The sequence below is a fragment of the Montipora capricornis genome, chromosome 1 (genome assembly GCF_036669925.1).
Source record: "Montipora capricornis isolate CH-2021 chromosome 1, ASM3666992v2, whole genome shotgun sequence".
In the NCBI taxonomy this organism is placed as follows: Eukaryota; Metazoa; Cnidaria; class Anthozoa; order Scleractinia; family Acroporidae; genus Montipora; species Montipora capricornis.
This window is the reverse complement of record NC_090883.1, coordinates 17,396,066-17,408,023: the sequence shown is the minus strand read 5'-3', so window position 1 is coordinate 17,408,023 and position 11,958 is coordinate 17,396,066. Positions and strand designations below refer to the sequence as shown.

General features: G+C 40.3%; 1 long non-coding RNA gene across 1 annotated transcript; it reads right to left on the bottom strand.

The window, feature by feature from the left end:
• Positions 1-7,893: 7,893 nt before the first annotated feature.
• On the bottom strand, positions 7,894-11,180 carry LOC138052002 (uncharacterized). Its single transcript, XR_011132975.1, has 3 exons — positions 9,315-11,180; positions 8,561-8,647; positions 7,894-8,117 (listed from the first exon to the last, which is right to left on the bottom strand). It is a non-coding gene; the product is annotated as an uncharacterized lncRNA (long non-coding RNA).
• Between the last annotated feature and the right edge of the window lie 778 nt (positions 11,181-11,958).

The following is an 11,958-nucleotide window of genomic DNA, read 5'->3' as shown; positions in this document are numbered from 1 at the left end:
GAAATTTCTAAGCATTTCTTTGCATTTTCGTGGATTTAACTATGCTCGATACAAAAATTATGTGTTTCTAACAGCCCAATTCAAAATGCTGATCGAGTTACGAGGTAGAATTTCTAAAAGTGTAGCGTCATCTACATATTTAGCTCTTATATTCCAGTCCCTCAAGAGTCTATTTATCATAATTGAGAACAGGGTCACGCCCATCTTAGTTCCTTGGGGTATGCCACCATGGGTGTGTTTGAACTAAGACAAGGTATTATCTATACACACAGCTTGGGTTCTATTAGTCCGAAAGGACTTTATCCAAACAGATAGCACAGGGTCCCCACCAAGGAGTGATAGTTCATCCATGAGTATATGCAAGAGATTATGAAGGTAAGAGAAGTAATCCCTCATACTGGCCCTATTCCCATCGTAATCCCTGTTAAGTTATTTTTAGATCTCCTGCGAGATCCGGTATTCCCACGAGGGTTAACTGATAGCCAATCACATGTCCTCATTTTTACCAATGTTGACAGCTGAGCCAATTCCCACGCAATGATCGCGTCGTTCGCGATTTACCATCAAACAAAAATGGCGGAGGATAGTGAGACAAACGCGTATATACATTTTGTGGACGAACGTGACTTGTTGACGACAGAGTTAAGCGATTACAATGACTTATGTTTTGAAACCTGTATCCTGGAAGGAACGAGTTATGTAACCGACAGGATTTTGTACAGAATGGCAAATGGAAGACTATAGTCGATAAGTACGATCTCTCTGAATTTAATAAACGCATTCTCGGTTTCCTTTGCGGGATTAAAATATGATGACTTAATTCTTATATGGTGATAAAGTAGACAGATAGAGCTCAACAACAGTACCAAACATGAAAGGAAAACTTGAATCAAGTGTCCGATAAAAATTTTTGAACCCGTGTTATCGGATTCAAGTGAATTTGCAAAGCACGTATGTTAAATATAGCTGTCTCCTTAAAAAAAGATTTAACACGGTTTCGTATATGGCACAACCTTGAATGTGGTATCATTGAAAACTGGACAAGGAAGCGACTTCAGTTATAGATGTTTGAAACTTTTATCTTGAAAGGATCGAGTTTTATAAGGGACAGAATTTTGTAAACATTGGCAATTCGCAGACTACAGTCAACAAGTAATATATCGCTGACTTGTTTAACGCGTTCTTGATTTTCTTCGCGGGATTAAAATCTGACGACTTAATTCTTAGATATTCATAAATTGGACAGATATCAGACATGAAAGGAAAACTTGAACAGACAGTGCGATAAACATGTATGAACAAGTGGTATCGCATGGAAGTAAATTTGCAAAGCACGCATGTAAAATATACCTGCATCTTTCAAAATGATTAAACTCGGTTTCGTTCATTGGACAGTGTTGAAATTGGTGTCACTGTAAACAACACAGTTAAGCGATTTGAATATATATATTTGCATCTTGTATCTTGAAAGTAACGACTTTTATAGGCGACAGAATTTTGTACACAATGAAATATCGCGGACTACAGTCACCAAGTAACATATTCCTGACTTGGTCAACGCGTTCTCGATTTTCTTAGCGGACTTAAACTATGGTGACTTAATTCTATGACATTCATAAATAAGACAGCTAACGCTTTCAAACAGTACCACACATGACAGGAAATTTAATTGACCGCACGATAAAAAATTTTAAAACCGTAAGATCGGATTGAAGTCAATTTGCAACGCACGCGTAAAATATAGCTCCCTCTTACAAAATTATTTAACACGGTTTCCTACATTAGACAAACGTAAAATTGGTATCAGAGTGAATTATAAAGTTAACCGATTTCCATGATATATGATTGCAAACTGTATCTTGACGGGGACGAGTTTTGTAAGCGACAGAATATTGTAGACGATGAGAAAGTGCGCACTAAAATGGACAAGTAACGCAATGCAACCAAGGTAAACATATCTGCGTCTGACAAAATTTTGATAGATTGGGAATTCTTCAAATTGGTATCACTGTAAACTAGACAGTTAAGCAATTCCAAGGATGCATGTTTGAAACATGTATCTTGCAGACAATGAATTTATCAGGCCATGAAACTCAATTTTGAAAACGGTGAGTGGCATCGTACAGAATTTGCTGCACTTTCCCTCCCCCACGAAACTTCCACGTAACGCGCGCGGTAACATTATCCACGGGAACATTGATATCATCTAGAAATAACCTAAGAGGGATTACGATGGGAATAGGGCTAGTATGAGGGATTACTTCTCTTACCTTTATAATCTCTTGGTATATGGTGGTCTATCATATCAAATGTGTTCCAAGTCGTAGCACTGATTACTTATTGAAGAGTACCAGGACAGATTTTAAGTTACAATTTCACTTCTTTCTGCATACAATTTAGACATTTGATGGAACTTTCGATTCCCGCGATCTGGTGCAAAGGAAGCTTGTAGTGCCAGACTTGTTTCTCACTTTACATCGCCCACGAATTAATTTTCAGATCACTGGCTTATCAGCCAGAGTTTTGTATTTTCTTTCCGTTTACATTTTCTCGACTTCACCGAGGTCTGGAAAGGGCGTGGTCCGGGTTAAATTTCGGCACATTGATGATACGTTCATTCCGTCAACAAACTAAAATAAGTCCTTCTATACGCCGTTGCTGTGGTTATCAATGATAAATGTTGTCAATTTCAACGAGATATGCCGCATTACAATCTATTAGATACACTAGGTTTATTCAAATTGTTACATTGTTACACAGTTTTGTTACGCGATTATCTCAGTATATTGCGCTCTCGTATAGGTTTGACCAAAGCTAGAACGTAATACTTCGTGTTGGATGTTGGACCCCCATCTGAACAGTGGTTTGTTTTGCGTATTAATGTCTTCATTATCTGTTTTGGCATTGAAAACACGTTTTTACTGAAACATGCATATGACCAATCAAAAGTAAATATATTAAATGTGTATATTTGAAGTGCAGGTTATAGACGAAAAAGAGAGGTGATCCTCGCACTTATCTGAACAATTTAAGTAATTGTTTCTTGCAGACATCTGAAAAATTTAGATGGCTTCAACGTCATTGTTACTGTTACTTAACGCAAGACTTCGTGTTTGATATTAGATTCCCATCTCAACAGTGGTTTGTTTTGCATATTGTTTTTTTGTTTTCTGTTTTGGCCTTGAATACACCCCTTTACTGCAAGATGACTGAAGTGTATAACAGCCAAAAACGGGAGGAGCGCGGCGACAAACAAACCGTAGACGACGGCCATGTGGTCAACTCAACTTTTAATTAAACCATAATATGCAAACTCAACATACATCCGTCACGTGACGTCACGCATTACATAACATCTTTTCCCCCCTTAGTTCAAAAACACAGTCTCTCAAAAAATCAATTTGTTGTTAACTGTTCTCAGAGGCGTTACCTCATAACTAAAACGAAATGGGTGTTCAGTCACATAGTCCTTTAAATACTCTGGGGCCTACTTAGTGGGCTGGGATATCCTTAACAACCTTGGTGGAGACGTTGGATGTTCAGCTGGCAATCCAGTGTTGGACTCATCTTTTACAAATTCCTCTGGGGAAAGTCTTCCTTTGTTTTCCTCAGCTGCGTCAGGTACCTGGATGGGCTCAGCCTGCATTGCAATATCAGGTAGGTCGTCATCCACGATCACCCTTGTGGGAACTGTGTATCTGTTAAGGAGGTGATCGACATGCCTTCGGGTAACCAACCCATCTTCATATTTAACTGTGTAGGACAATGGACCACTTCTACTTTCAATGTGTGCCTTCTTCCACGTAGGCCCAGGATTGAAATTCTTCACCAGAACGTTATCTCCCTCTGCAAATTGTCGCTCTTTCTTAGTGTTATCATGATGTACCTTCTGTGCCTCTTGTTGGGTTTCCACGCGTTGCCTAAGTTCTGGACGAATTAGGTCCAGTCGGGTTCGTAGGCGGCGGTTGAGCAACAACTCAGCGGGTGTAACTCCGGTGGTTGTTTGAGGCGTTGATCTACATGCCAACAAGAATCTACTAAGTCTGGTGTGCACCGTACCTCCAAATCCCTCCAACTTCTTCGTCCCTTCCTTGAAAATACGGACAGACCTCTCCACTAAGCCAGTAGACTAAGTCTGCAAATTCTTCACTGGAAAATCCCGAACCATTATCTGAGACAACCATTTCAGGTAGCCCATGATTGGCGAAAGCTTGACGGAGTTTCTCAGTAGTTGCGGTTGCACTAGTGCTGGATGTTGGATATACTTCAATCCACTTGCTGTAGGCATCGATTACAATCAGAAATAACTGTCCCATAAATGGTCCAGCATGGTCAATATGTATCCGAGACCAGGGCTTTCCGGCCACTCCCATGGATGAAAGGGGTGCTGTCGCGGGTGCTGCACTCTGTAACTGACATACTTTACAGGATTTAACCTTTTTCTCGATGTCTCCATCCAGCCCTGGCCACCAGAGATAACTGCGTGCCAGGTTTTTCATTTTTACGAATCCTGGATGGGGTGTGTAGATCCTCTAAAAGCTGTGGCTGACCCCGAGCTGGTACGACCACACGGTTCCCCCACAGAATACATCCGTTATGCGTGCTTAATTCATTTCTTCTTATGTAGAAAGGCTACAGGCCTGGGTCAGGACATTTGCCACCCCAGCCTTGCTGAATTTTCCGGAAAACCTGCTGTAGCACTGGATCGGAGGCTGTCCAATCAGCAATGTCGTCCGCACACACAGGTAGAGCTTCCAATCGATCCATCAAGAGTATGGTTTCACCAGGTACGGGAACCTCAACTACTGTATCCGACAGAGGTAAGCGACTAAGGCCATCAGCATTTCCATGTTTAGATACTTCGCGGAAAACAAAATCGTAGTCATAGGCTGCTAGAAGTAAAGCCCATCGTTAAGTTCTCGGGGACGCCATCGCTGGCATAGCTTTGTCTGCCTTAAACAGACCCAAAAGGGGCTTGAGATCTGTGAAAATCTTTAACCTCTGTCCGTACAAATACTGGTGGAACTTCTTGATTTCAAATATCACTGCAGCTCCCTCCTTATCCAGCTGAGCATAATTTCGCTCTGCAGATGATAGTGTCCTTGAGGCATACAAGATCGATTTTTCTTTTCCATCAATAATGTGAGAGAGAACAGCTCCCAGTCCATAAGGCGAGGCATCACAAGAGCGCACAAGTTCCTTACTAGGGTCGTAATGAGCTAAGAGATCTAAGGAGTTTAACATGCCCTTAGTTCGGTTAAAAGCTTCTATCTGTCTTTTACCCCATGTCCATTTATAGTCCTTGGAGAGGAGTTCATGTAGAGGAGCCAAGACAGTGGACACATTTGGCAAGTAGCAGGCATAATAATTCAACATCCCCAAGAAAGCTTGGAGCTCCTTGACCTTAGTGGGTGCAGGAGCTTCATAGATGGCTCTCACTTTGCCGTCCACTGGTTGTATTCCACTTCGGTTTAAACGATGTCCCAGATAAATCACATCTCCTTGTAGGAAAACACTTCTTAAGCTTTAGGTGAATGCCGGCCTTGTCTAATTGTGCCAATAAGTGCCAATAAGTCCTTCAAATGTCTCAAGTGATCGTGTCTTGTCTTGCCGGTCACCAGGATGTCCTCAATCCAGACTACTACTTGCGGTATTCCTTGGAGGAGGCTTTCCATAGTGCGCTGGAAAATGCCGGGAGCTGATGAGATGCCAAATGGGAGACGCTTGTATAGGAAGAGGCCCTTGTGGGTGTTAATAGTTGTATGTTTGGGACTCCTCGTCTAACTCCAATTGCTGGTAGGCTTGGCTTAGATCCAGCTTTGTAAATTCTGTACCCGCCCCTTCCTGTAAGGTTGCATACAAACCTTCGATCTTGAGAATGGGGTAGTTGTGTGCCGTCCTCCTTAACAGTGGGAACAATGGGTGTGACCCAGGGGGGGATAGAAAAAAGGCCTGGGACCGAGAAACGGTGTTCTCACAACTTGCTAAGCGGTAATCTTGGTCAGCGGGGTATTTTTGAGCGGGCGCTCTTTGAAATAGCAAGGACTGTCGATAGCAGGCCTGCTTTCAGGTGTTTTCGAATGTTAAAAAGATGGCGATCTCTGTAAAAACTATGTGTCTGTTGGCTTTATTGTTGGTGCTATTATCACGAAGTGAAGTTGAGAAAACGTTCATAGCTGACTCGTTCCCTAATGGCTCTGAAGCTTCCCGTCGAGGCACAACTCACACAAATAATTTACGAGTACGAGTTGAATGCGTAGTCCGCGTAGCTAGTTTGCTCGACATAAATCCGTTTATTCAGGGGAACCTAAATATTTCAAGTTGTTTCCGATGCATCGTCGGATATCCGAGTTTTAGGATTCAGACGGTAATCAGTGTAATTTATTCACCTAAGGACCTCTTCCTGTTGTTCGATAGCTCCAAAGCATCACGACAAACATCGTCGAACCAACCACGTTTAATTTCATTCAACACAATATCAACTGGTAACGTGTTCTTCTCGCCGAAATACGAAAAACTGCTTTTGGAAACTTTCCTGTATATCAGCGGGATGTTTTGGGTTGGGGAGATCTGAAGGAAAGAATATTTTAAAAAATGTTATTTCATTCGACCCACCAAAAGTGCTACTTTCCATTCTTGAATTTGTCCTAGTCAAGTCAATTTTTATTTATGCTCAGACAGAAATAATAATTAATAGAAATTAGTGCTTAAAATATAACATCAAGGGATTGCCAAGAAAAAGAAATTTTACAATTGTAGGTTCGTTCATTGAACTAACCAAGTAGGTGACCCAAAACAAGACATGAATGAGTCAAGGAAAAGAGATGCAAAAAACACTGTTTTAGATAAAAAGTATTACTTTATTAATTAAATAACAGTTAAAGATTACATAATTGTAAGACATTAGGAATCAATAATAGTATTATAACCACCAATCACAGAATTTTTGATATATTGACGAAAATTGGAAAAAAGCTTGATTTTCTTAACATCAATGGATAAAGAATTCCAAAGTTTTGGAACAGTGTAACTGAGAGAACGAATACCGCATTGAGTGGTATGAACAGATGTAACAAACAGATTATCATCTGTGATTGACGTGTTTTATATGAATGAATAGAAGATACCGGGTTAAAAAAATTAACAAAACTAGAAGGGCTTAGTTTATGGTGCCACTGATAAACAAAAGATAGAATTTCAAGATGAATTATGTCAGAGAATTTGAGGAGTCTGATAGTGGCTGTCCTATATTGAATGTCAGCTGCAATCCTTTCAGCTGGGAACGTGCAGTGTCTCTTGGAACTAATTGTAACATCAAATTCCGCAACAAGTATTTTACCAAGGGTCTACCAAGCCTATCTGTCATCTCAGTGACCCTAACTCCAGCGATTGAAGCATACACCTGCTAGCTATCTCGTGAACTGCGAATGTTCAGCTTGAACAGGGATAACTAAAAATTGATTATTTGGTAGAAAACTTGAAAAAGAAGAGTGACCTCAGATTGGACCATGAGGATCTCCTTTGGACCCTGCAAATTGAAATTCCAGGAATTCATTTGTATATACAGGAATTCCACTACCACTATCAACATACCTTCCCATTTGCTATCAATGATGCAGGCAGTTACCCCTTAACTGCCTGTAGGGGAAGTTATGAAGCCAACCCGAACATGTGTGTTTTGAACATTACAGTTGGGATAGAGACAACCACATGAATTATGAGACGGGTGAAATAGCATATATTCCGTGCTGTTCATGTCAGGTAAACATCAAGTGTGTCCAGCCATATGGCTGTTCACACCACATGTCCAACTTCTTGAACAGTACATTTCATGTTACGTGCAACAATGGAGACAATGTGACTTCTACTAGTGATGTCCAGTCAACGACAAGAAACAAGAATTTTATTTGTTTATTTGTTTTTGCAGTCAAGGCCTCAAACATTTTCGTGCGCAACAACCTAACACTCAGTGATCAACCCTTAATGAAATGTCCTCCCCATAATGGCACGTCATCGTCTTGACATGGCCCATTTATACTCTTTATTGATAACAAAACTCCCTCCCAGCTGGAAAATTGCAATCAGTGGTGATAGAACAATCCAACTGTTATTTTCTCCTGTAAGAAATGAAAAACACAATGTCAACGATAGACAAATTTTGCTTGCTGAAACTGGCACTGTGGATGCAGTGGAAGACAGAATGTGAGAACATGGCAGGGAAGCCTTTTAGATGAAAGAGGACTGACTTCACCTCGAAAGAAATGGAAATTGCTTAAATTGAAATTGTGTATATTTGCGCCAGACATTTAATTGTTTTGTTTTTGTTTTTTCAAAAAAAAAGCTTGATTAGAAAACTTTTAATTCAACCAATTTAATTCTCATTTTTTGTTGTCTCAGTGTCATCACAAAGTGGAGCAAATAAAAATGAAATGAAACTGGTTTGAAAATTTTATAACCAGAACCAAAGGGAGGGTAGGGGGAATCCTAGAAAAAGTGACAGGTGTGCTCCATTCTGCCTTGACCGAAACACAATTAAAATCCATGACTCTGAACCACTTACAATGTTTAAAACTCTTTTTTCTCGTCTCTTCTCTTTATAATTTTATTTCTTCTCTCTTTTTCTTTATTCCTTATCTTTGTATTATGTCTGTGGTGTGGCAAAAGAATTAAAAAAATAACAAACAACAAAAAGTAACCTGATCATATGTAGAGTTTACCTTAGTACCTTTCTGGCTAAAAAGACTATATAAAGCCAAACAAAAGTTTGTTGGAAAGACTATTCTAATTCGTTTTAAGGCTTTGTTTTAAAAATTCTGATGAGCACTCCATCGCTTTTATGTAGGAATCTCGCCCCAGGAGTATCAATGAAAATCCTCAAAGACAAGTAATGCAATTGAAGTAAAACAAACAATGCAAGCAAAAGAACTCTTCCTCAATGAAAGCTGGTTTTCACAATATTCTCTTTTCGTGAACGAATTTCTTTTTATAGGCGGTAATAAATGCTAGCTGGAAAAAATTACAAAGTAAAACGTAGGTTTAGTTATCAAATAACACATGCAAAGGAATGTCTATCTCTGAGTATTAAGTGTTTCTAGTACAAATACCATAAATCGAACGCCCGATTGACATTTTAGAAGAGACAAAAAAATTGAAAAAAACTTGAAAAATTGCCAGTTACTATACAGCGGAGATAATTACTGTTTGCTCACCAACCTGTTTTATCACCTAGCCAATAATCCAGATAATCTTAAGCTTACTAGCTCAAGAGGCTTTTTTAACGCGAAGTCATACACATTTACAAAATGTTGCTTTACCTTGATCTCGGAGAAACTACTGTGCGTTAAAATCGACGTCCACCAAGAAGTAAATTTTCCAAATTGAAGGGCTTCGAAATAAAAAAAAATCGTTGTATAACCTAAAAAAGCCACCACATTTCGCACCGACATCGGTCGCCATGTTTCTTGTTTTGTTTACATTTCGGGATGACAAATTCTGCTCGTGCGCAATACACGAATCCGCTGACTGATGCCTCCATGATTGCTTTGCAAGTTGTGAGAACATCGTTTGGATTTCATTTAAGAGAATGTATGGGAAGTTGCTTCCCCCCCCTGGGTGTGACCCATTCTGAGAATTCAACCGATTTTATAGTTCCCTCTTTGACAAGCCGATCCAACTATGTTTCAATTTTTTCACGCAGGGTGTAAGCTACCGGCCTGGCCTTAAAGAATAGTGGTTTCTCTGAAGAATCGATGTAAATTTTGGCCTTCATTCCTGCTACTTTCCCCAAACCCTCTTGGAAAACAGTTGAATGTGCTTCCAAAATCGCATTTAATTCATTATCCATGGTGGTTAAATTGAAAATCGCACTCCAGTCTAAAGAAATATGCTGAAGCCAGTTCCGGCCCAACAAACACGGACCCTCTCCACTGATTACCACCGCTGGTAAGTTGCCTTTAAACCCATTGTGTTCTAGTTCCAGCTTACATTCCCCCACTACAGGAATAACCTCCCCTTTGTAAGTACGTAGAACCGTATTCACAGTATTCAATTTCAACACTTTACCTGACTAGGACAAACTGTGAAAAGTTTTCTCATTGATAACCAATGTTGAGGCTCCAATTTCCATGCTTACATTCACTCCATTAATTAGCACTGTCACTTTGTAGGGGTTTTGGCCTTTACTTTCATCTACACAAAACAGATGATCATACACATCATCCCCCCGAGCATCTTCATCATAAACATTACCAACATCTTCTAACTGGTGTAGGTTACCTGATCTCTGCTGACCTGGATATCCCCTCTGATTACCTTTATAAGGCTGAGGGCCTTGCCTCTCACCTCTCGACTGACGTCTAGTGCGGTTTGGACATCTATCGACGATGTGGACTTTTTGCTTGCAATAAAAACAGTTCAGTTCCTTAAACATGCAAGTTTGCGCACTATGATTTCCTCCACACCTAAAACAAGAAGACTTGTACTGCACGCTTCGTCCATCCATCCATTCCCTCGCTAGTTCCATCCCCTTGTACCACCTTGTTGACCGCCTCCGCCTCTTTCGATTCCTGAAGAACCGCCATATTTTTGGAAGTAATTTCCATCGAGGTTGCAATCTCATATGCCTTCGCAAATGTTAATTCCTTCTCCAGCAGGAGAAGTCGCTGTATTTTCTCATCCTGAATTCCGCACACAATCCTGTCCCGAAGCATCATCTAAAGAGTATCTTTATGCTCACAATGTTCGGCCAAATTCCGCAGCGCAGCCACAAAATCTGCTACCCACTCTCCTTCGTTACGAAAACGGTTGTTGAACTTAACCCTTTGTACAATTTCTGAACGTTTCGGCACTAAATGATCCTGGATAAGCTTCACCAGTTCCAGGTACGACTTTTCTTTACGTTTGGCTGGAGCTAAAAGGTCGCACATCAGCTTGTAAAGCTTGCTTCAACATACACTCAAAAGGATCGCCCGCCGTTTCGCTTTGTCATCTCTGTACTCATCACCAATACCATTTGCATCAAAATAATGTCCTAATCGCTCTGTTTAGTGTTCCCATGTTTCAGTGTTCTCGTCAAATGCATCTACTCTACCAAATAAAGTCACCAAAGGCAATCCTCGTCGCCAAATGAAGTGTATAACAGCCAAAAACGGGAGCAGCGCGGCGACAAACAAACCGTTGACGACGGCCGTGGTCAATTCAACTTTTAATTAAACCATAATATGCAAACTCAACATACATCCGTCACGTGACGTCACGCAATACCTTACAATGACCAATCGAGCCTCTAAAAATTAAAAAAAGCACAATCATAGGTGAAAAAGTCAATGGTGGTCTTAAGATGATCGACTTTGGCATAATGGAAATTGCCCTTAAAATCTCATGGATTCAAAGGATACAACAATACAAGATGGATATGACGCTAAGACCCAGGCTCATAAGACAATTGGCAAGAATAGATAAAGTGACTGATTCTATGTAACATTCAGGACCATCGTTTGCTTTGAAACTGACTTGCATGATTGTAATAATTTATTATTTTTATTCAATAAAATAAATTGTGTTGCCTCTTGTTCATTTTTTTGTTTTTGTGTCCATTTCTGGGTGTGCAATAAGGATTTTAAGCAAACCGGTTCGACGGGTTTTTTCTAGTCTGCATTATTAAGGAGACCCTTTTGAATACTCATCCTCTTTTCAACTCGTTTGACTGTGACGTCAGTGCCTTCACATTGGTTCTTAGCTACTCCATTGTTCTTTCCCTATATAAGCGCGACACTATCCGGCTGGTTGGGCGGAATCGTACTACCAGATAATAAAGCATTATAACATCCAAAACAAATACACACGCGCATCTCATTAAACTCTTAACGCTCAATGCCTCCACCCTCTTGGATTTACCCTCGTACACCTACGTGAAGTGAATCTCATTGAAACCCCCGTCTATACCTTCAAGGATTGCAT